The sequence below is a fragment of the Prionailurus viverrinus genome, unplaced genomic scaffold, assembly GCF_022837055.1.
Source record: "Prionailurus viverrinus isolate Anna unplaced genomic scaffold, UM_Priviv_1.0 scaffold_61, whole genome shotgun sequence".
NCBI lineage: Eukaryota > Metazoa > Chordata > Mammalia > Carnivora > Felidae > Prionailurus > Prionailurus viverrinus.
In genome coordinates this window covers 232562-253155 of record NW_025927623.1, presented here as the reverse complement: position 1 = coordinate 253155, position 20594 = coordinate 232562, and the positions used below count along the sequence as shown (strand labels likewise).

General features: G+C 41.8%; 1 long non-coding RNA gene across 1 annotated transcript; it reads left to right on the top strand.

Annotated features, from left to right (window-relative positions):
• The first annotated feature begins 229 nt into the window (after positions 1–229).
• Positions 230–19681, top strand: LOC125159786 (uncharacterized). Its single transcript, XR_007149922.1, has 5 exons — positions 230–500; positions 5911–5947; positions 10448–10520; positions 17835–17964; positions 18274–19681. It is a non-coding gene; the product is annotated as an uncharacterized LOC125159786 (long non-coding RNA).
• The last annotated feature ends 913 nt before the right edge of the window (positions 19682–20594 follow it).

Genomic DNA, 20594 nt, shown 5'->3' with positions numbered 1-20594 from the left:
GCCTCACCGGAAGCGCGGCGGCGGCGGCGGCGGCGGCGCCTCACCGGAAGCGCGGCGGCGGCGGCGGCGGCGGCGCCTCACCGGAAGCGCGGCGGCGGCGGCGGCGGCGGCGCCTCACCGGAAGCGCGGCGGCGGCGGCGGCGGCGGCGCCTCACCGGAAGCGCGGCGGCGGCGGCGGCGGCGGCGCCTCACCGGAAGCGCGGCGGCGGCGCCTCACCGGAAGCGCGGCGCGGCCTGACGTAACCGGGCGCTCGGCCCCGCCGAACGCGGCTGACGCTGCGCGGCCAGAGAGCAGGCCCCGCCGCCGCCTGGGCTTGGAACGCAGCGCGCGCGGCCATGGCCTCCGGCGCCGCAGCTAAGCGGGCGCAGGGCGAGCGGGCGGCGAGACGGCAGCCCCGGCCCCGGCCCCGTCCCCAGCGCGGGGCTGACCGTGTGCCCCCTCGTCTCGTCCCACAGAGGCGGACCCTCGACAGAGGCTGCTGCGCACCGTCAAGAAGGAGGTGGGTGCCGCAGGCGGGGCGGGGGCTCGGGGCGCGATCCTGGGGGAGGGGGCTTCCAAAGATGGATCCAAAGATCGAGCAGACAGCGTTGGGATCATTAAGGTGCTCATAACAGAAGAGAGCTGTCCCTGCGGTTTTTGAAACAGAAAAGTTTCTGTGGTTTGTAAGAAGAATTTTCAAAGGAGTTTAATTTATTCATGTCCATTTGTTCACTTCACAAGTAACTCTTCAGTGCCTGTTAGCTACTAAGTGTTATCCTGTTGTTGTAGAATACAAACGTTCCAAAACCAGGCTCTGCACCCCAGGAGTTTGTTTTCAGCACTGTCCTTTGTGTTATTTACTCTATTTAGTGCTTACTAGGTGCCAGAGTCTCGTAGAGCTTGTAGTGATCATTGTTATTTTGTATTGGCATTTGTTCCAGGTACCGTAAGTTCCCGTGAGGAATCCGAGTTTTCAAGGACTGGGTAGAATCGACGGTAAGCGTGCAGAGTGAGTCGTTCAGTTTGCCAGGTAGAGAGGCAGAAGGGCCGACATTTGTGTGTTTGACAGTGTTTGCAAACTGTCACGATTACGTGCTTGGCGGGGTACACAGCAGTGCAGAGGCGAAGGTGTGCGAGTGACCTTAGCGGGATTTATGAGCAGCTGGGTTTTGCTGGTAGAAAACGTGTGCTAGGACAATGGTTGGGAATGGGGTGAATACCTAGGTAAGACAAGCTTATGGAAGTTTCTTAGTGCTGTAGGAAGGAGTAGATCTTCCCCGATAGGCCTCGGGCAATTTCTTCGGTAGAATGCTTTTAGCGGCAAATAATGGGTGACGTCTAACAGTGACTAAAACAGCAGGAACCAGAAATGTTTTGATGGTTCAGTGATGTCATCAGGATGCCAGTCGTCTCTTGTTCAGGTTTGGAGCTGGTGGTATTTTTCTTTCTCCTTTCCGGGGTGGCTAATTAGCCACGGCTCCAGGTGTCACATTCTCGCACGGCAACTTCCAGTGGGTGGGAAGGACTGCTTTCCTTTGGGTGTTTCTTTTCACTAGGAAGAGGCTTGCAGCAGACTTCCTCTAACATCTTAAAGACTAGGTTAGGTCACACACTCATTCGCAACGGGTCCCTGGTAAATCAGGTTCTGTGATTGGCTTAGAATAATCCTTTCTCTTTTTGAAGCCGGGGTGAGGCCACCTTCTCTGTGTATGGAGACAATAAATATCCAAATAAAGTTGTGATTCTCTAGCAAGAATGAAGACTGTGCAATGGCTCTTAGGGAGGGAGCCAGCAGTATTTGATGCAGGGATTTTGGAGGATTTGAGGCAGAAGACTAATAGGATTAGATTTGAGTTAGGACACTCCGGTTGATGCATAAAATACAGATCACCAAGCCTTTTTCCTAAAGAGCCAGTGAATGTTTTAGGTGATGTGGTCTCTGAGCTCTGCCCCTGTAGTGTGAAAGCAGCCATAGCAGTATGCAAGTGAAGGCATGGGACTATGCCCCAAGAAAACACTGTTTACAGAACCAGATGGCAGGTAGGATTTGGCCTGTGGCCGTAGTTTGCTGAAGCCTCATATGGAGGATAGGTTATAGGAAACCACATAAAGAGACTGGGAGGCAAAGGAAGCTCCTGTTTCCTTAGCCTAGTATTAGGCCATTATGAAACTTTCAGCTGTGTAGATTGAAAACGTCAGGGGGTTCAATTTATTCCATTAATTTTTCTTTCTGGGCCTTGTGTCTTTCTCATTTGTTTTGGTTAACTTTGTTTTAATCACTTAAGAAATAAGAATAATATTTGGTGCCTTTTTTTTTTCCCTGCGAAAATCATCAGTTAAGAACTCATGTTTGACTAGGGCGCTGGCAGGGGAAAGATAAAGCAGAGACCGAAACAGTATACTTAATACGAATTTGTGATTCCTGACTCTAAAAAGTTAGAGGGTGAGAGAGAACTCTCAGAAGATTCCGAGGTTTCCAGGTTGTGTGCAGGCATTTAAATTGGACGTGAAGAATGAGTAGGACTTTATCAGATGAACAGAGGAGAGCAGCAGGAGTGAGGACACAGTAATTATGACTTTTGATTATCTTGGCAATAACTGCCTTTAATAGGTGAACTATTTTTTAATTTTTTAAGAAATGAAGGAAAGGAAACAAACAAACAAAAAACTATAATCAGTAGTATGTTTTTATACTGGGTCTGATAGTTCTGTTTTTTCTAGAACAATCCCTGTTACTTCTCTTGATTCCTATCTGCCAGAAAAAATGAACTAAGTCCTAGTGTGTGGGAGAAAGTTAACTGATTTTTCATATTTGAGAGGAACTTGTATATGGTAGAACATAGTGGCAACCACCAGGATTCTCTTTTTTTTTTTTTTCTGAGTAAAATAGGATTGTTGCTTGTTGCACGCTTTCTGACATCAAGATTTCATCTATTCCTTTTAAACCATTCTTCAAATGGATATATAGGAATGTAGGACTTTTCAAGGCAAATACCAAGAAAAAGAGTTTCCAGGAAAGGTATTCTGTGACATAACCTTCTGACTGTAACCACGTGTAAGACATCAACCCAAATAATAGAAATTTCGTATAACTCAGTTGTGTTGGAGGCACCCTAACGACACCCAGATTTGATTATTGACTAGAAGAGCTCACAGACCTCGGCATATACTTGTACTCGTGCCTGTGGTTTGGTATGGGGACAGGCTGGAAAGGCCAATCTGCACCGAGCAATATCGTGCATGGGGTGAAGTCCAGAGGAGACCAAGCGCAGGCTTCCAGGAATCCTTTCTGTATGGAGTTAGTAGGATGTGCTAAATTCCTCCAGCATGAAATTAGGACAGCACAAGTGAAATGTTGTGGGCCAGTACGAGGCTTATGGATACTCAGTGCCCGAGGTTTCATCAAATGCTAATCACATAGCCATCTTCTCCTTAGCATGTCCCCAAATTCCAGGTGTCCAGAAGGAAATCAAGCGTGCGGCCTGAAGCACATTGATTGTACCAGCACTTAGGCAGAGTGAGCGACTCTTAACCAGCTAGGGAATGGTGGGAACCCTCCTGAAATCCAAGATCCCAGGGAACCACCAAGGGCCAGTCATTCAAGCAGGATGTTCTGAGGGTAGCCCTCTTTGGCCCGCTGGATGAAACCTGTTCTGCATAGGAATTATAGCCCTGACTTAATTTTTGGTGCTGTCTTAAGAGTTTATTCCACTAGCAAGTAATATGATGGTTACCATGGTACTGGTTTCAGTTTCATCATCCATATGAAGTAGGTATTTGCACAAAAATTACTAGGGCAATATTAGGTCATTATAATCTTTTTTTATGTGGCTAAGCTTTCATTATGATTCTTACATATGGTAAATGTAATGATTTTCGACTTAATATTAGAATAAAATCTCTTAATTATATGGAAAACCCAGGTTTGATTCATAGTGCTGAATCCCTGTTTAAATTTTTTTTTCAACGTTTTTTTTATTTATTTTTGGGACAGAGAGAGACAGAGCATGAACGGGGGAGGGGCAGAGAGAGAGGGAGACACAGAATCGGAAACAGGCTCCAAGCTCCGAGCCATCAGCCCAGAGCCTGACGCGGGGCTCGAACTCACGGACCGCGAGATCGTGACCTGGCTGAAGTCAGATGCTTAACCGTCTGCGCCACCCAGGCGCCCCTGAATCCCTGTTTATACTTACAAGATATTTGATCATATTCACCAATTGTTTTCTTGCCTAAGTATACAAATAACTTTTGTATTTTTGTATTTTGCTGTATGTATTTTCATATACTTCCATATAAGAGACAGTCCCCCTATTGTGTTACTTTGATCTCTGTCTTAATTTTCAAGGTGACTGTATCATGCGTTAATATATGCTAAGAGTAGCTTCAGTGGATACCATGTGTTGTTGGTGGTGTTGTTTTATGCATTTAAGAAGCCTTATTTTTACAGAAGTTTTAAGTTCACAGCAAAATATAATCGAAAGTACAGAGTCTCCATATACCATACCCCTGTACACACCTAGCCTCCCCTGTTGTCAACATCTTGCACGACAGTGGTCCATTTTTAGTAGTATATTTGTTTCAGTTCCTTGGTTTAGTTTTGAGCAAGAGAGCATGCATGTGTGTGAGCAGAAAAGGGGCAGGGGAGAGGGGGGAAAGAATCCTGTGCTGTCAGGACAGAGCCTGATGTAGGACTTGATCCCATGAACTGTGAGATCATGACATGAGCTCAGATCCAGACTTGGATGCTGAACCAACTGAGCCACCCAGGCACCCTGAGAGCAGTGGTGCATTTTGTATGGACACTAACTCTTCATTTTGAGGCCCAGTCTCTAATTTGCATTAGTGTTCATCCTTGGTGTTCTAGATTCTAGGAGTTTTCACAAATGTGTAATGATGTGAATCCACCTTTGTGGTATCGTGTGAAAGAGTTTCACTGCCTTAAAAGTCCTCTGTGCTGTACCCCTTTATCCCTTCATTCACCCCAACCCTTACCTCCATAGCCGTGCTCTTTCCAGAGTGTCATATAGTTAGAATCATACGGTGGATATCTTTGAATGTTTAGAAAGTTAAAATTCCCTGGTAATTGAAGGTCGGCATTCAAGACATTCTTTGCCCTTTGTTTTGTTTTGTTGCTCTTCAGTAGAGGATCTGATGACCTATGCCTTCCATGAAAAAAAGCATGATTTCTCTAGCTGTGTGTCACCTAATGGGGAGGGTTGAGAAAAATGACATCATGAACCACTACATAGCACTCACATTGGGATCGTCCTCCTCTGTGATGTGCGGTGGGTGTAGACAGACTCTCTAGCAATGGAAGAAGACAGTCCCAAGAGGTTAGAACTTTATCAAAGCGGAATGCCAAATCCTTCTTACTTACCTTGCCATTGGAAATAAGGTCAGGGAGAGTGTGTTTGCTATGGTGTGGCCATGCTGCAAAGGACAATAGCTATAGAGCACACTTTGTGAGGCAGTGTTTCATCCTAAAAGTGAACAGTCTCTACTGAAGGCTGGGGCAGTTCTGCCGTGTTAGAGCAAAATAAAGATACTGTCTTTTAACTCCTCTAGTAGTGGAAGTCCAGAAAAATCATGCTAGTTTCAGTTTGACATTGTCAGCTTACGACCATCATTCTCCTAACGATACCATTTTTCTCCAGTGTCATAGAGTCAGTCAGTGATGGTCATTGGAAACATCGGTTCACCTGTAGGTGTCAAATTCTGATAAAACCTATTCTTGCTTTTGGTCAATAAGGAGGAGAAAGTAAGATTTCTTAGTGCTTGAACCCTACCAATCGTATAATTACCATTCAGTGTAGTGCGGTTTCCAGGTGTGGTCCCAAAGGCATACTTTTTAACAAATCATAAGCCGTACACTTGTAATTTCCTCTATTTTTCGATTGTTGATTTAACATGTATTTTGCTTTCTTCTCTAGGAGGAGATAAGAATGCTGAGGAAGACTCTATAACCAGGTAGGATTTTTATGGATTTGTAAAAATCACATTTGTTGGGGTACCTGGGGGGCTCAGTCGGTTAAGGGTGTGACTCTTGATTTCCACTCAGGTTTGTGAGTTCAAGCCCCACGTCGGGTTTTGCGCTGACAGGCTCCATGGGATCTCTTCCCCTCTTTCTGTGTGCACTCACTCTCAAAGTATAAAGGAATGAAATGAAATGAAATGAAATGGAAATTGAAAGGAAAGGAAAGGAAAGGAAAGGAAATGAATGAAGTGAAAATTATGTGTTTCCTAAGGGAACGCAGAGAACAAAAGCAGTTGTTGTGTGTTCTACCCTGGACTAGACACTATGTCTTATGGGTAACATCTGTTCAGTTATATAGTCACTGCATAGCTTTGCAAAGTAGCTGTGTTGTTGTAGCCTACCTTTTATTTCTTTGGCAAATGTGGTTCAGGGAGGTGGATTACTCGCCCCACGATTGCATAGTTAATGAGTAGCTGAGGGCTTTGCCCATCAGCCCGTGAAGCTTCCACATCCATTCTCTGGTTCCTCAGCAGCTCTGAGATGAAGATAGAGATCCTAGTGCAGATCAACTCAGAATGTCAAAGGTAATGATGTCGGAACTCTAATTGAGGGTTTTCTTAAGAATCCAGGTTAGTCCAAGCATTTGCCCTTATATACTTGACCACTAGTGCTGACAAAAGTCATTAGTGCAGTGGCAACTAGTCCCTTGCTTTTACCATCAGAGATTTTAGGGTGGATGTCAGCTATGGCCATGGTGTCACGGCTTTTACATAATAAGCAAGATCTTGTCAGGCAGCACCTTAGATGTGGTGATATCTCCTCTTTTGAGCCAAATGATTTTTCTGTAAGGGAAGGATATCTAGTTGTAGACCATGTTACGTTAATTAAATTCAGCCTCTCTTTCGAGGATTTTGCTCTATGATTCTCTGTTGCCTAAGTTCCCAGTCTGGTTTCCCTTTGGGCTAGTACCCTTGACTAGTTCTAGGAAGCTTTCTCTTTGTTTGGAGTTGTGTTTCCCCATGACTTTTCTGTACTGTGTTTTTGCCTTTTAACTTTTTTCTCTGGTTTTCTTGGTATTTTTTTCCATTAATTTTTCCACTTCTGCCAGCAAAGGACTCTCCATTTCTCCAGAGGCCAAATCAAAAGCACTTAGAATCTCATGATTTAGGGAACCTCAGAGATTAATTCATCAAAATACCCTCTGGTACTTCAACCTCTGTTTAACCTCCTTGCCCAATGGTTGTTTCCATGGAGAACTTGAAACTCAAAAGAGATTGAAGTGACCTATTTGGATATGATAAGTGACAGAAATGAGATTTCAATTCGGGTTCTTTTCTTGGTTTCTTTCTTTCCTTTACTTGTTTCTTTTTTGTCTTCATCTTGCAGGCAAGTGTTTTAATAATAGAAAGCGGGAGAGTGTATCTTATGAATACAATGAAGGAGAGTAAGAATCGAATTAGCAGAGGAGAGCAGGTTTCAAGAAGAACAACACTGAGTTGGATAGGAATAAGAGTTCAAGAAGAGACGTCAGAATATGGGGGTTTATGCCAAGTAAGATAAAGGCGAATGACAGGAATGAAGGACCCAGGATTAGGGGAGTTGTTTAGAAAGGCATTTCTGGGTCTGTTTCTGCTTTTTCTCTGTTTGCTCATTTGTTCCCTTTTTTAGATTCTACATAGAAGTGAAATCATATAGGATTTGTCTTTCTCTGACTTAATTTCACTTAGCCTCCTACCATCTAGGTATATCCATGTTGTTGCAGACGGCAAGATCTCATTCCGTTTTATAGCTGTGTAATATTCCAGTGTGTGTGTGTGTGTGTGTGTGTGTGTGGGTGTGTGTGGGTGTGTGGGTGTGTGGGTGTGTGTATACATGGTCTGTTCATCTGTTGATGGACAATTGGGTTGCTTCCATATCTTGTCTATTGTAAATAATGCTATAATAAAGATAGGGGTGCATATATCTTTTCAAATTAGTATTCCATTTCCCTTGGGTAACGAAATACCCAGTAGTGGAATTACTGGATCCTATGGTATTTGTATTTTTAATTTGTTGAGGCCCCTCCATACTGGCTTTCACTGTGGCGATACCAATTTACATCCCGACCAGTGCGCAAGGGTTGTTTTTTCTCCACACCCTGAGCATCCCTTGTTGTTTCCTGTGTGTTGAAATTGTGCCATTCTGACAGATGTGAGGTGAGAAGTCATTGTGGTAACGTTTGTAGATTTAATTTTCAACCATTTCAGAGAATTCCCTGCTTGTCACCCTTGGTTATGGAAACTCAGACTGGGTCTTTCCTGGAGATTTCACAGGTTAGGAGAGGTGGAGGCAAAACAGCGAACGGAAAGCTTTTTTAAAACGGGGTCCAAATTTTGTAAGACCTGTACTCTTGAAACCGTAAAACACTGATGAAAGAAATTGAAGGTGACGGAAAGAGAAAGACATCCGATGCTCATAGATGGGAAGAATACTTATTTTGAAAGTGCCTACACTACCCAAAGCAATCTACAGATGTAATGCAATCCCTGTCAACGTACCAACAGCATTTGTCACAGAGCTAGACAAACAATCCTAAACGTTGTATAGAACCACAAAAGACCTTGAATGGCCAAAGCAATATTGCGAAAGAGGAAACCTGGAGGTATCGCAATCTCAGATTTCAATTTTATTCCAAAGCTGTAGTAATCCAAACAGTATGGTGGGTACTGGCGTAAAAAGTAGCCACATAGCTCAATGGACTAGAACCGAAAACCCAGAACTAAATCCACCACTGTATGGTCAGTTCATCTTCCACAAACAGGAAAGACTATGCAGTGGGGAAAAGGCCGTCTCTTCCCCAAATGGTGTTGGGAAGAGTGGACAAGCCACATGCAAAGAATGAACCTGGAGCAATTTCTTTACCATACACACAAATGAAATGTATTAAAGACCTAAGTGTGAGACTTGAAACCATAAAAAAAAAAAATCCTTGAAGAGAGCACAGGCCGTCATTTCTCTGACTGTGGCTATAGCAACATTTTACTAGTTCTGTCTCCTGAGCCAAGGGAAACAAAGCAAGAACAAACTATGGGGACTACATCAAGCTACAAAGCTTTTGCACCGTGAAGGAAACCGTCAAAACTAAAAGGCAACCTCTGGGATGGGAGAACATATTTGCAAATGTTTTGCAAATCCAGTAAAGGGTTAGTATCCACAATGTATAAAAAATTGATACAAGTCAACACCCCCCTCCAAAAAACCCCAGTTTCAAAATGAGCAGAAGACATGACCAGACATTTTTCCAAAGACACCATACAGATGGTCAACAGACACATGTAAAGATGCTCCCCAAAACTACAACGAGATGCCACGTCACACCTATCAGAATGGCTAAACTCCAGGACACAAGAAGCAAGTGTCTGCGAGGATGTGGAGACAAGGGAACCCTCTTGCACTGTTGGTGGAAATGCAAGTGTGTGAAGCCCCTGTGGAAAATAGTATGGAGGTTCCTCAAAAACTTAAAAACAGAACTCTCCTATGATCCAGTAATTGCACTACTGGATACTACCCAAGAGAATACAAAAACACGAATTCCATGGGACACACGCACCCCTGTGTTTATTGCAGCATTATTTCCAGTAGCCATCTCAAGCGTCCTTTGACAAATGAGTGCACGAGGAAGAAGTCTTATATGTATGTGTGTGTGGAATATGTATATCCATACACACACACACACACACACACACACACACACACACTGGAATATTACTCAACCATAAAACAATGAACTCTTGCCATTTGCAATCACCTGGATGGAGCCTGAGAGTAGTATGTTAAGCAAAGTCAGGGAAAGACAAACACCATATGATTTTACTCGTGTAGCACTTAAGAAACAACGGATGAGCAAAGGGAGAGAAAAAAGGGGGGACAAAGCAAGAAACAGGCTCTTAACTGCCGAGAACAGATGGTTCCCAGAGACGAGGTGTGTGGTGGGCGGCGTGAAGGAGGTGATGGGGATGATGGAGTGAGTGCTCTTGTCATGATGAGCACGGGGTGAGTATGGAGTTGATGAATCACTGTATTGTACAACTTAAACTAATATAACACTGGATTTTAAAAAAAATTTTTTTTCAACGTTTTTTATTTATTTTTGGGACAGAGAGAGACAGAGCATGAACGGGGGAGGGGCAGAGAGAGAGGGAGACACAGAATCGGAAACAGGCTCCAGGCTCCGAGCCATCAGCCCAGAGCCTGATGCGGGGCTAGAACTCACGGACCGCGAGATCGTGACCTGGCTGAAGTCGGACGCTTAACCGACTGCGCCACCCAGGCGCCCCTACTGGATGTTAATATTACTGGAATTAAAATAAAACTTAGTGGAAAAAACAGAGGCCAACTTTTAATTATAATAAGAAACTTCGTTGAATAAACAGATAGTTGACCTTTCACTTAATTTTTGAAATTTTGTTTTTAAAAAAGTGAACATGTTTTTGTAGTATATTTTTGCTCTAAAGTCTTTCTGACAAACCTGGTCCTGGAGATTCATGGCCTACATCAGCTAGCCAAGACGTAGATTTCGGTACCAAGGTAAAGTACCCTCCTGTGAAACTCACTTTCCTGCTCTGAATTTAGTTTTCTCCCTTATTTACTCTGAAAATTTAAGAGTAGCCTGTGCATCATCATTTTATGTGTGTAATGGAAATTTAGCAAGAACAAACCCCTTGACAGATACATGACACGTTGAATTTTTTGTTTTGTTTTGTTTTGTTTTACTTTGGTAAATCCTAGGGGTGGGGGCTGAGAAAAGAGTGGGCTGGAAAATATATAATGACCGTCGAATTATATTGGGAAAAGCTTTCCCATAATGGAGGAAATATGACATTTGGTTAAGGATAAGGATGCTTACTGTGATACTAACATGACTGATAATACTGAAGCCTAATGAAATCTTATTGGATCCAATTATCTATTGTATGTTGCCCCCGCCCCAGGCAATTTTTATTTTGAGAGCGAGATACAGGATTTTCCTTTGTCTCTATCCTTTGTTCTATATTTAGACTAAAATAATATAGAAAATGTAGAAACTTAGATGTTTACATTATTTCTCAACATTTACCTTACAAAGGTGTTTCCCTGTATTTTTGAAATAATTCCATGAAGAGTAAGTTAAAATTGTGCATCTCCCTGAAGAATACGTATTTTGCTGAGAAGAGTAGCCCTATGAGCAGAGGCTCTTCTTAGCCAAGTTGTCAAGTTTCTAATTTCAGAAATCTTTCATATTCTAGCTTTTAAAAATATCTCCTCCTAGTCCTTGTGTCTGATTCTAAAATTTAAAGTTTCAGACATCTGATAGTTATTTAAATATTCCTTTCAAAGCCCCTAAATCATTATAAGCTACTGGAGGTTAGGAAACATACTTGTTTGACTCCTGGAGCTCCTAGAATGAAGTCTTGCTTGGAAGAAGCAATGTCATAGGTTTTGAATGTGAAAAAATGAGTAGGGAAATGGAATTCCGTAGAATGGAATTTGAAAAGTAATGAAATACGCATGATGTATCACAATTAGATATGTGAATTTAAAAAGTCAGGCTTCAGTTTATATTCCGTTTAGTGTTTAATACGTATAAACGCAAAGGAATTCTATTGAGAAAATCAGGAGTTACATACGAAAGAAGGTTACCATATATTTTTAGTCTCCTCCCATTGTGAGCTTAGAATTGCAGAGAAAAAGTCCTCAGCCTTTGTTTTTTCAACCCCATCTGTGTCCCGTCACATACATCCTTTGAAGGTTCACATTTCTTTCTAGAATTCTCATTCCCAGTTCTTTCTCCATAGTGAAAGTTGATGTGTTAGAAACCTTTCTTTTTCTGTTTTTTCGTTGGTCCAGTAAGAATTTATAGCTTTTAGGAAGCGATAGATGCCAGTAATCGAACAATTTATTTTATAGTGAAAAAACTTAAATATTACAGTATTTATAACCAGATAACTGTAGAGTGCTAAAAGTCAGTATTATTAGGGATACACTGTGAATCAAAGCCTCTGTTTTACGTATACGTTATATATATATACTATATATGCATACGCTATATATTTATATACTATATATATGTACTATATATATACTATATATATACTATATATATGTACTATATATATACTATATATATATACACTATATACCTATAGTGTATATATATATGCTATATATATACACTATATATATACTATATATATATATATACACTATATATATACACTATATTCACTATATATACACTATATGTGTACTATATCTATATATACTGTATAGATATATATAACATATATATATGTATATATATATATACACTACTGTTCATAGTATATTCCCAATCCTACTTATGTACCTGTTGAAAAATATATGTTGTTTCCACTTACCTTATTTTGCTCACATTTCTCCTTTTCTTTCTTGTCTTAAGCTCATTCTTGATTGATTCGTCGTGTCTTATATTGTTTCCTTTTTTCCTCTTCTCCCCCCATAGTTTTTAATGTAATTTTTATGTTTTAAAAGTTTATTTATATTGGAGAGAGAGAGAGAGAGACAGACAGAGTGCAAGTGGGGTAGGGGTAGAGGCAGAGGGAGACACAGAATCCAAAGCAGGCTCCAGGCTCCGAGCTGTCAACACAGAGCTCAATGAAGGTCTCAAACCCACAAACCGGGAGATCATGACTCATGAGCTGAAATTGGAGGCTGAACTGACTGAGCCACCGACGTGTCCCCCCCCCACCATGCTCTTTTTTAATGATTTACCCCTACCCTAATTTGTCTTTGCAGAAAACATTTCTTTAGTGTCTGTTCTTTTAGTACATCACTGTCAACTCCATTGTCAACATATTGGTTATGGAATTCTACTGTCTGTGTGGTTTTCATCCATGACTCATTGCCCCACAAGGTTTATTATTCTTTTCTTCTCTTTCTTGGAAGGAGGTGAGCTAAATGTTTTTGTAATGTTTGTATTCCTCTTGGAAAGGGAGGGAGAGAGAGAAAGAATGACCAAGTGCTTATTGTTGTGATCTGAAAATATGAAAGGTATGATCTCAGTCCTTTTTTATTTGTCGAGGGCTGTTTTGTGACCCAGGATGTCATTTATATTGGAGAATGTTCAATGTGGACTTAAGAAGAATGTGCATTCTACTGCTGTTGGACGAAGAGATCTCAATATATCGGTGTTGATATCCATGTATGTAAATGTATATATTAAGGCCAATATATATGTATGTATATCTGAATACATCTGGTCCAATGACACATAGGATCTGTGTTTTCTTACTGATTTTCTGCCTTGACGATCCGCCTATTGCCCCGAGTGGAGTCTTAAAGTCGTCTACAATCATGGTATTTGTATGTATACATTTATTCATGTTTGTGATTCATCGATCCATACATGTGGGCGTTTCACTTTGGGGACATAAACATTTATAATTGTTAGCTCCTCTTGATGGATAGACCCCTTAATTACGATATAATGTCCTTCTGAATCTGTTACTACAGTGTTTGGTTTAAAATCTAGTCTTTCTGGTGGAAGTGTGGTGACTCCAGCTTTCTTTTGACTTCTAGTAGCATGATAGGTGGTTCCCCATAGCTTCACTTTGACTCTGGAGGTGTCCTGGGGGCTAAAATCAGTGTCTTGTTGACAGCATATAGATGGATCTTGTTCTTTGGTTTTGTTTTGTGTTTTATCCATTCGGATTCCCTGTGTCTTTTGATTGGGGCATTGAGTCTATTCACACTCAGAGTGATTAGTTAAAGATATGGATTTAGTGTCATTGTGTTATCTGAAGGTTTCATGCTTTTGGTGAGGCCTCTGGTCCTTTGTAGTCTCTGCTGCTTTCCACTCACAGAGTCGCCCCTTAGGGTCTCCTGCAGGGCTGATTTAGTGTTCATGAACTCCATTAGGTTGTGTTTGTCTTGGAAAGCCTTTCTGTCATTTTCTATTCTAAATGACAGCCTTGCTGGGGAAAGGATTCTTTGCTGCATATGTTCCCATTTATCACATTGACTGTTTCCTACCCCTCCCTTCTGCCCTGCCAAGTTTCATTGGACAGGTCTCCTGCTACCCTTATGTGTCTTCCCTTGCAGATTAAGCCCCGTTTGTCCCTAGCTGCTTTCAGAATTCTCTCTTGATCTTTGTATTTTTCCGGTTTCGCTTTGACATGTTGTGGTGTTGACCTGGTTTTGTTGATTTGGAAGGGAATTCTCTGTGCTGCCAGGACTTGGATGCCTGTTTCCTCCCCCAGATGAGGGAAGCTCTCAGCTATAAGTTGTTCAAATAAACCTTCTGCCCCTTTCTCTCACTCTTCTTCTTCTGGGACTCCTATGATGTGGCTATTATTTCGTCTTACTGAATCAATTAGATCTCTGGTACCTGCCTCGTGGTCTAGTCATTTCGTTTCTTTCCTTTCTCTGCTTCATCTTTGTCCATATCTTCTGTTTCACCGATTCTGTCTGCTTCTTTACCCATCCTTGCTGTCACTGCATCTAGTTTATGTTGTATCTCCTTTACAACATTTCGTTTTCAGCATTCAACGTGACGATTCCAAAAACTTGATCAGATATATTGTTTCTGTCTCTTTTGAGCACTTGTCTGGCTGTCCTTTCGTCCTGGAATTGTTTTTGAGGAGAATTCTTCCGTTTTGTCGTTTTGGCTAGTTTCCTGTCCTTTATGTGTTGTAATAGCTTGTTCTGTGTCCCACACCTGTGAGTACTACTGTATTAAAAAGGGATCACACACTGTCCAGAGCCTGGCAGTCGAACGAGTGTTTTTGGGGTGTGTTGTGTGCACTCTTTTGGTGCATCTTTGCTTGCTTCTCACACTACTTGGAGTGGTAGTTTGGGCCTTCCACCCGGTGTGCTTTGTTTTGTTTGTTGATGTAATCTTGGGAAAAAGGAGAAGAGGGTGGTGAAGAATCCTTAGCCCAAACAAAGAGAGAAGTGACAGGAGTGGAAAAAAAGACCAGGCAGTGACTCAAAGGAGCTCTAGGGCTTAATGTAGAAAGAGAGGGAGGAAAATGAAGGAGATCTGGAAAAGTATAGAGAAAATGCCCGATCAAACAAACAAGGAACCAGAACAGAGGAACAAAGAATCTCTCTCTCACACACACACCCACACAAATATACATGTATATATGTGTATATGTGTATATATATATATATATGTTTATTTACATATGTAAATATATATATATATATATACACTTCCTCTTCTCCCTGATTCCAGAGGGAGAAGAGGAAAGAGGAGGGTAGAAAGAGAAAAAAGGGAAAAGACAAGAAAGGGAAAGAAAAGATGGGCGCCTGAGTGGCTCAGTTGGTGAAGCGTCTGACTCTTGAATTTGGGTCAGGTCATGTTCTCGCTGTTGGTGGGTTCAATACCCCCACCAGGCTCTGCAGTGAGAGCATGGATCCTCCTCGGATTCTCTCTCTCTCTCCCTCTCTCTGTACCTCTCCTGCTTGATCACTCACTCTCTCTCAAAATACAGAAATAAACATTAAAAAAGTAAAGGAAAGATAAAAAGAACTATAATTCAAATGAAAACAAACAAAAAAACTAAGAAAACCAGAGGAGAGTTGTCTGTTGGTGCCTGGGACTGGTGGCTGTGCTGGTCTAGGGGAGGGGCTGTCTGGTCCCATCAGTGTCAGTCTCACTCCCATAGAGAAGCAGTTACCAGGCACAGAGAGGCAGGGTTTGGTGTAATAGGCTGCCTCCACGGAGGCTCACTGTCCGTTCCCTGAAGCCCCACGATGTAGGTCATGGGGAGAGAAATGGCGACCTCCCAATCTCTCCTGCCCACACGAGGTGTCTCAAAACTCACTGTTTAGGCCATCCTCACAGAATAGCCTGGGGGGCCGGCTTGCCCTGCTGCACAGTCTCCTGTGCTCCCTGAGCACTGAGCTGGCATTCAAAACCTTGTAGGATCCCGCTTTGCTCGGACCTGGTAGTGGAGTTGCACCACTGTGCGCAGTGGACAGAGGGCCTCTGGCTCGTGCCTGGCTCGTCTTTTTCCCTTGGGCAGGGCAATACCTCCTCTTTCCACCATACTCAAGGTGTTCTCTCCCAGTGTAGCCCTGAGATTGCTACCAAGCCTAAGGGCGGCTCCCTCCCCACCAGGCATGGGAGGTGGCAGCTCTGGTCTAGAGAAAGTCTGGAAACCTTGAACATTCTGTTTTTTGGCTTCTAAGGCTGTTTTGCAAAGTAGAAACTGGCTCTCTGGACCTCTCCTTGGTCGGTGGTCCGGACAGGTTTTCTCTTATCCAAATACACTTCCCACAGCCTCTCTCTCTTCCTTTCATTTCTCCACCAAAGGGCTTCCCCCACTCTATGCCTGTGCTGCCCATTTTATTTCTTCCAATTCACATACACACACTTCTGTCCCGCCAAGCTGTCTGTTTGCACATGTGGAGATTTTTCTGTCCTTCTGCAGCCTGTGTTTCTGGCATTCCAAGTGTTGTGACCTCAATACTGCTGTGTTTGAGGGACAAGGGAAATTCTGATCCCCCTCCTCTGCCATCTGAACTCCTCCCGCCTCCCTTTACTTTCCTTTTCACAACTTCAGAGTTCTGTGTAGGTTTGCATTATTATATCAGTTCAATATGTTTTATAGATATTTATGATGGGCTTTTTTCTTACTTGAACTGTATTGATCTGAATTTTCTGTCTTTTTGTTTTTTTTAAGTTTATTCATTTATTAATTGGAGAGAGAGACAGAGAGAGCACAAGTGGGGAGGGGCAGAGAGACAGAGGGAGAGAGAGAAGATCCCAAGCAGACCCTGCACTGTCAGCGCAGAACCAGATGGGGGGCTTGAACCCATGAACTGTGAGATCATGCCCGGAGCCAAAATCAAGAGTCAGGTGCTAACTGACTGAGGCATCCAGGCGGCCCTAACATTTTCTTCCTACGTCCACGGGGTACTTTAAATTTAATATGCCCTAGTTTAAAGACATTGTTTCTGACGCTTTCCCTTTCCTCTTTCCCGACTCTTTGTAATCTGCTCTGTCATTTGTGTTCCCTAGTCTAATAAATAGCATTCCCGAAACAGGAAAAGTCCTGGACTCCGAACTTCCCTGAAATGACCGCATGCTGTCACTCACCACATTCGATAGTTTGTACCTGCTTCCCATTTTTCATATGTTATTCCTGTAATTCACTCTCTCACCTATAATTTTGCAGTACTCTTCTGGTTTTGCTGTCTTTACGTTCATCCTACATTGCCTACATTGTCCTACATCCTACATTGCCAGAGTGACCTTTCTAAAATATACTTGTGACGATGTCACTCCTCTGCTTATTCAATGGATCTCCATTACCTGAAGGAGAAAATTCTTGTTCTAGCATAACACTGCTCTTTTTGTTTTTTTTTTTTTTTTTTTTTGGTTTCGTCCTGATGTTCCGGTAATATCTCTCTGTCTATCCCATTCCCAATAACTGTTCCAGGTTTGCCATATTGCATAGGTGTTGTCACTTACTATGTTATTTCATACTTGATCCTTTTGCTCATTCTAGAATGCCCTTCACACCCTCCCCGTGCACTTTGTCTTTTAAGATACAGCCCTATCTTCCCAGCGTTTGCTGAGCTTCCCAAATGTAAGTGTTTCCTCCTTTGTGCGTTCACTGTATGTTATTCACTTCCCTTGTAGAACTAGAGGATGGTATTTTTCTGTCCTTACCTGTTTTCATGCATCTCTACCGCTACTAGCATATAGAACAGGTCTGTCTTTTATTTCTCTTTCCAGCTCCTCCCCGGATCGTGGCTGTGACTTGACAGATACAGTATGTGCTTGTCTTTCCGAGTGGGTGAGTGCATGACCAAATGAATTAATGTGATGTTTTTCTGAAGTTGGGTTTTTGTTTTGTGCTGTTTTTCTAGGAAGGAACAGCAAAGTCAGCAATGGAAGCAAAGGAAGATGGTGTTGGTATTATTGAAAATGTGCCACCAGAGCAAACAGTTAATGACAGTGTGACTTCTGCTGGTGGAGTGCATAAAAATTGCAGAAGTGGTAAGCTAGTGAATCTCTGTGAGTTGTTTTCCTATGATTCAATACTAGTATGAGAAAAATCTAAAAGTATGTAGATCCAAATATATTATCCTTTTTTCGTGAAGATATTTTTCTGTTGCTATCTTTCTTTATGAGTATCCCAAGTACGACCCCCTTTTACTTCCGGAAAATCTCGAACCCCCTGAACATCTTTTCTGCTATTGCTTTTATTTTATTGAAATATTCATGAATGGAGATAGACTTGTGTATGTGTTTAAAGTTCATAGTAACACATGTTTTCATTAATTTATCTGTGACCGTATTCTCTAGATATGATGTCAGCATTAGAATTAGGAGAAGAGGAAGATGTAGAATCACCTTCTCTTCCTGAGGTACTGTCTTCTTCTTATTTTTAAGTATAAGCATGGAGTGATGTTAAAACGTCCAAGAGATGCTTTGACTTCACTCTCTCATCTCTGCATTTGCCCACAGAAACAACTTCCTTCTATGTTTTCCTATATGTGATAAAATAATTATGTGTTAATTATGAGCACACAGCATAGTAGAGTTCTGCTAATTTGCAGACGTAATGAAAGTTGTGTAGTATTAGTGCAGAAAACGAAGGCTTGGAGGGAATGAGTTTGGGTTTTGAAGTTAAGGTATCTGAAACACTAAAGAATTACTCTAGGTCAACGTATGGCCAAGTGTATGATCCTGTGGTGTATACGGGATCATGTGTCAGACTCCTCCTGACATCCAGAAAGAGTTTGGATTATGGTGTTTACAACTTGAACCTTCCAAAGATATGGCCTGGGACTTGATAATAATATGTTTGGATTGTCAAGTAGATCTACAAGGAGCATTGGGATTATGATGAGCACAGTTTGGTTTAGTGGTGCTTCAATAAGTAAAACCCATTTTGGATAATTAAAATAACTTCGCAGTCCTACTTGTGGTAATGTAAGTAAAGTAATGATGACCTATTCTAAGGTGACAACTAGGGAAGGAGGTGAAAAGGTTCTGATCTCTTAGGCTCAGGCAGCTGCTGCATAATGCTACAAGCACTGTACTTGAAATCAAAAGACATGCTAGCATCTTGGTTCCGTCACTTCCTAGCTGTGGCATCTTGGAAAAACTTGCTTGAATGTCAATGACCTCGTTCCTAAAAATGGCACTAATAGCCACCTCTTGGTTATGTGGAATGAACAAATGTGGCAACGTTTTGTAAACTGTAAAGCGTGCTATAGAAATAGAAGACAAAATGATCGCAGTGGCTTTTAGTGACTTACTATATATTGAGGATACTTTGTTTGGTGAATGTTTGTTTATTGTTGAGAGCGGGGTGGGGGGACAGAAGATCCGAAGCAGGCTCTGCACTGAGAGCAAGGAGCCCAATGCAGGACTCGAACTCATGAAATTGAGAACATGACCTGAGCCAAAGTTGGGCGCCTAGTCGACTAAGTCACCCAGGCCCCCCAAGAAAATACTTGTTTGAAATGTGAAGATGTCTGAAGGCCAATAAAATGGCCATAGTGTCCAGAAAAGAATGGGAAAGTAGGAACGGGGTTTTGATTTTCTAATTTGGCTCTATGTTAAGTTCCAGTAATCTCTTGGTGGAGACATCATACAGGTATGCAGTTGACCCTTGAACCAGGTGGGTTTGTACCGTGGGAGTCCACTTACACACAGATATTTTTCAATAAATAGAGTACTCTCCTGTAAACGTATTTTCTGTTCCTTATGATTTTATTTTTCTTCTTTTTTTTTAATTATTTATTTTGAGAGAGAGAGTGGACAGAGCATGTTAGTAGGGGAAGCGGGGGCAGAGAGAGAATCTTCATCAGGCTCCACACTGCCAGTGCTGAACCTATCATGGGGCTTGAACGCAAGAAGTATACATCATGATCTGAGCCAAAGTCAAGAGCCTGACCTTTAACCGACAGTGCCACCCAGCACCCCTTCCTTCCGATTTTCTTAGTAACCTTTTCTTTAGTTTATAGTGTAAGAAGACAGTATGTTAGATATATATCATATATATGTATATATATACTTTATACATATACACGTATATATGTGTATATATATATATATATATACATATATATAACAGAGGAAACATGCATTAATCGATTGTTTATATTGTTGGTAAGGTCAGCATTCCATTATCCTAACCCTGAACTTCCATGCTCGGTTTATAGAGTTAATGGCCAAATGAGGCCGAAAAGGTAGTTTAGATCCAGAGAGCACGTACAAGGGCTTCTGCTTTAATGTTCTGGTTTTTAACATATATATATATATATATATATATATATATATATATATATATGTATACACTTTTTGATTTTTATGTGTAATTGCTTTCAAAGTAGGAAATTTAGTAGGAGTTTTTTTTTTGGGGGGGGATTTTGTTTTTGAGGATTCAAAAGATACTTGTGGATTTTCAAGTGCATGGCCATCAGAGCCCGTAACCCTTGCTCAAGCAGCCTAACATAAACAGTATGGACATGAAATGATTGAGGAACTTTATTTTATCAAGACTCTATTATTTCCATGTCAGTGGATTTCCCTTGCCTCCGATGGTCATGTAAAGGATCTACTACTGAATCAAGGAGGGGCTATTTCTACTGTAGTCTGTGAACATTGTTCACTGA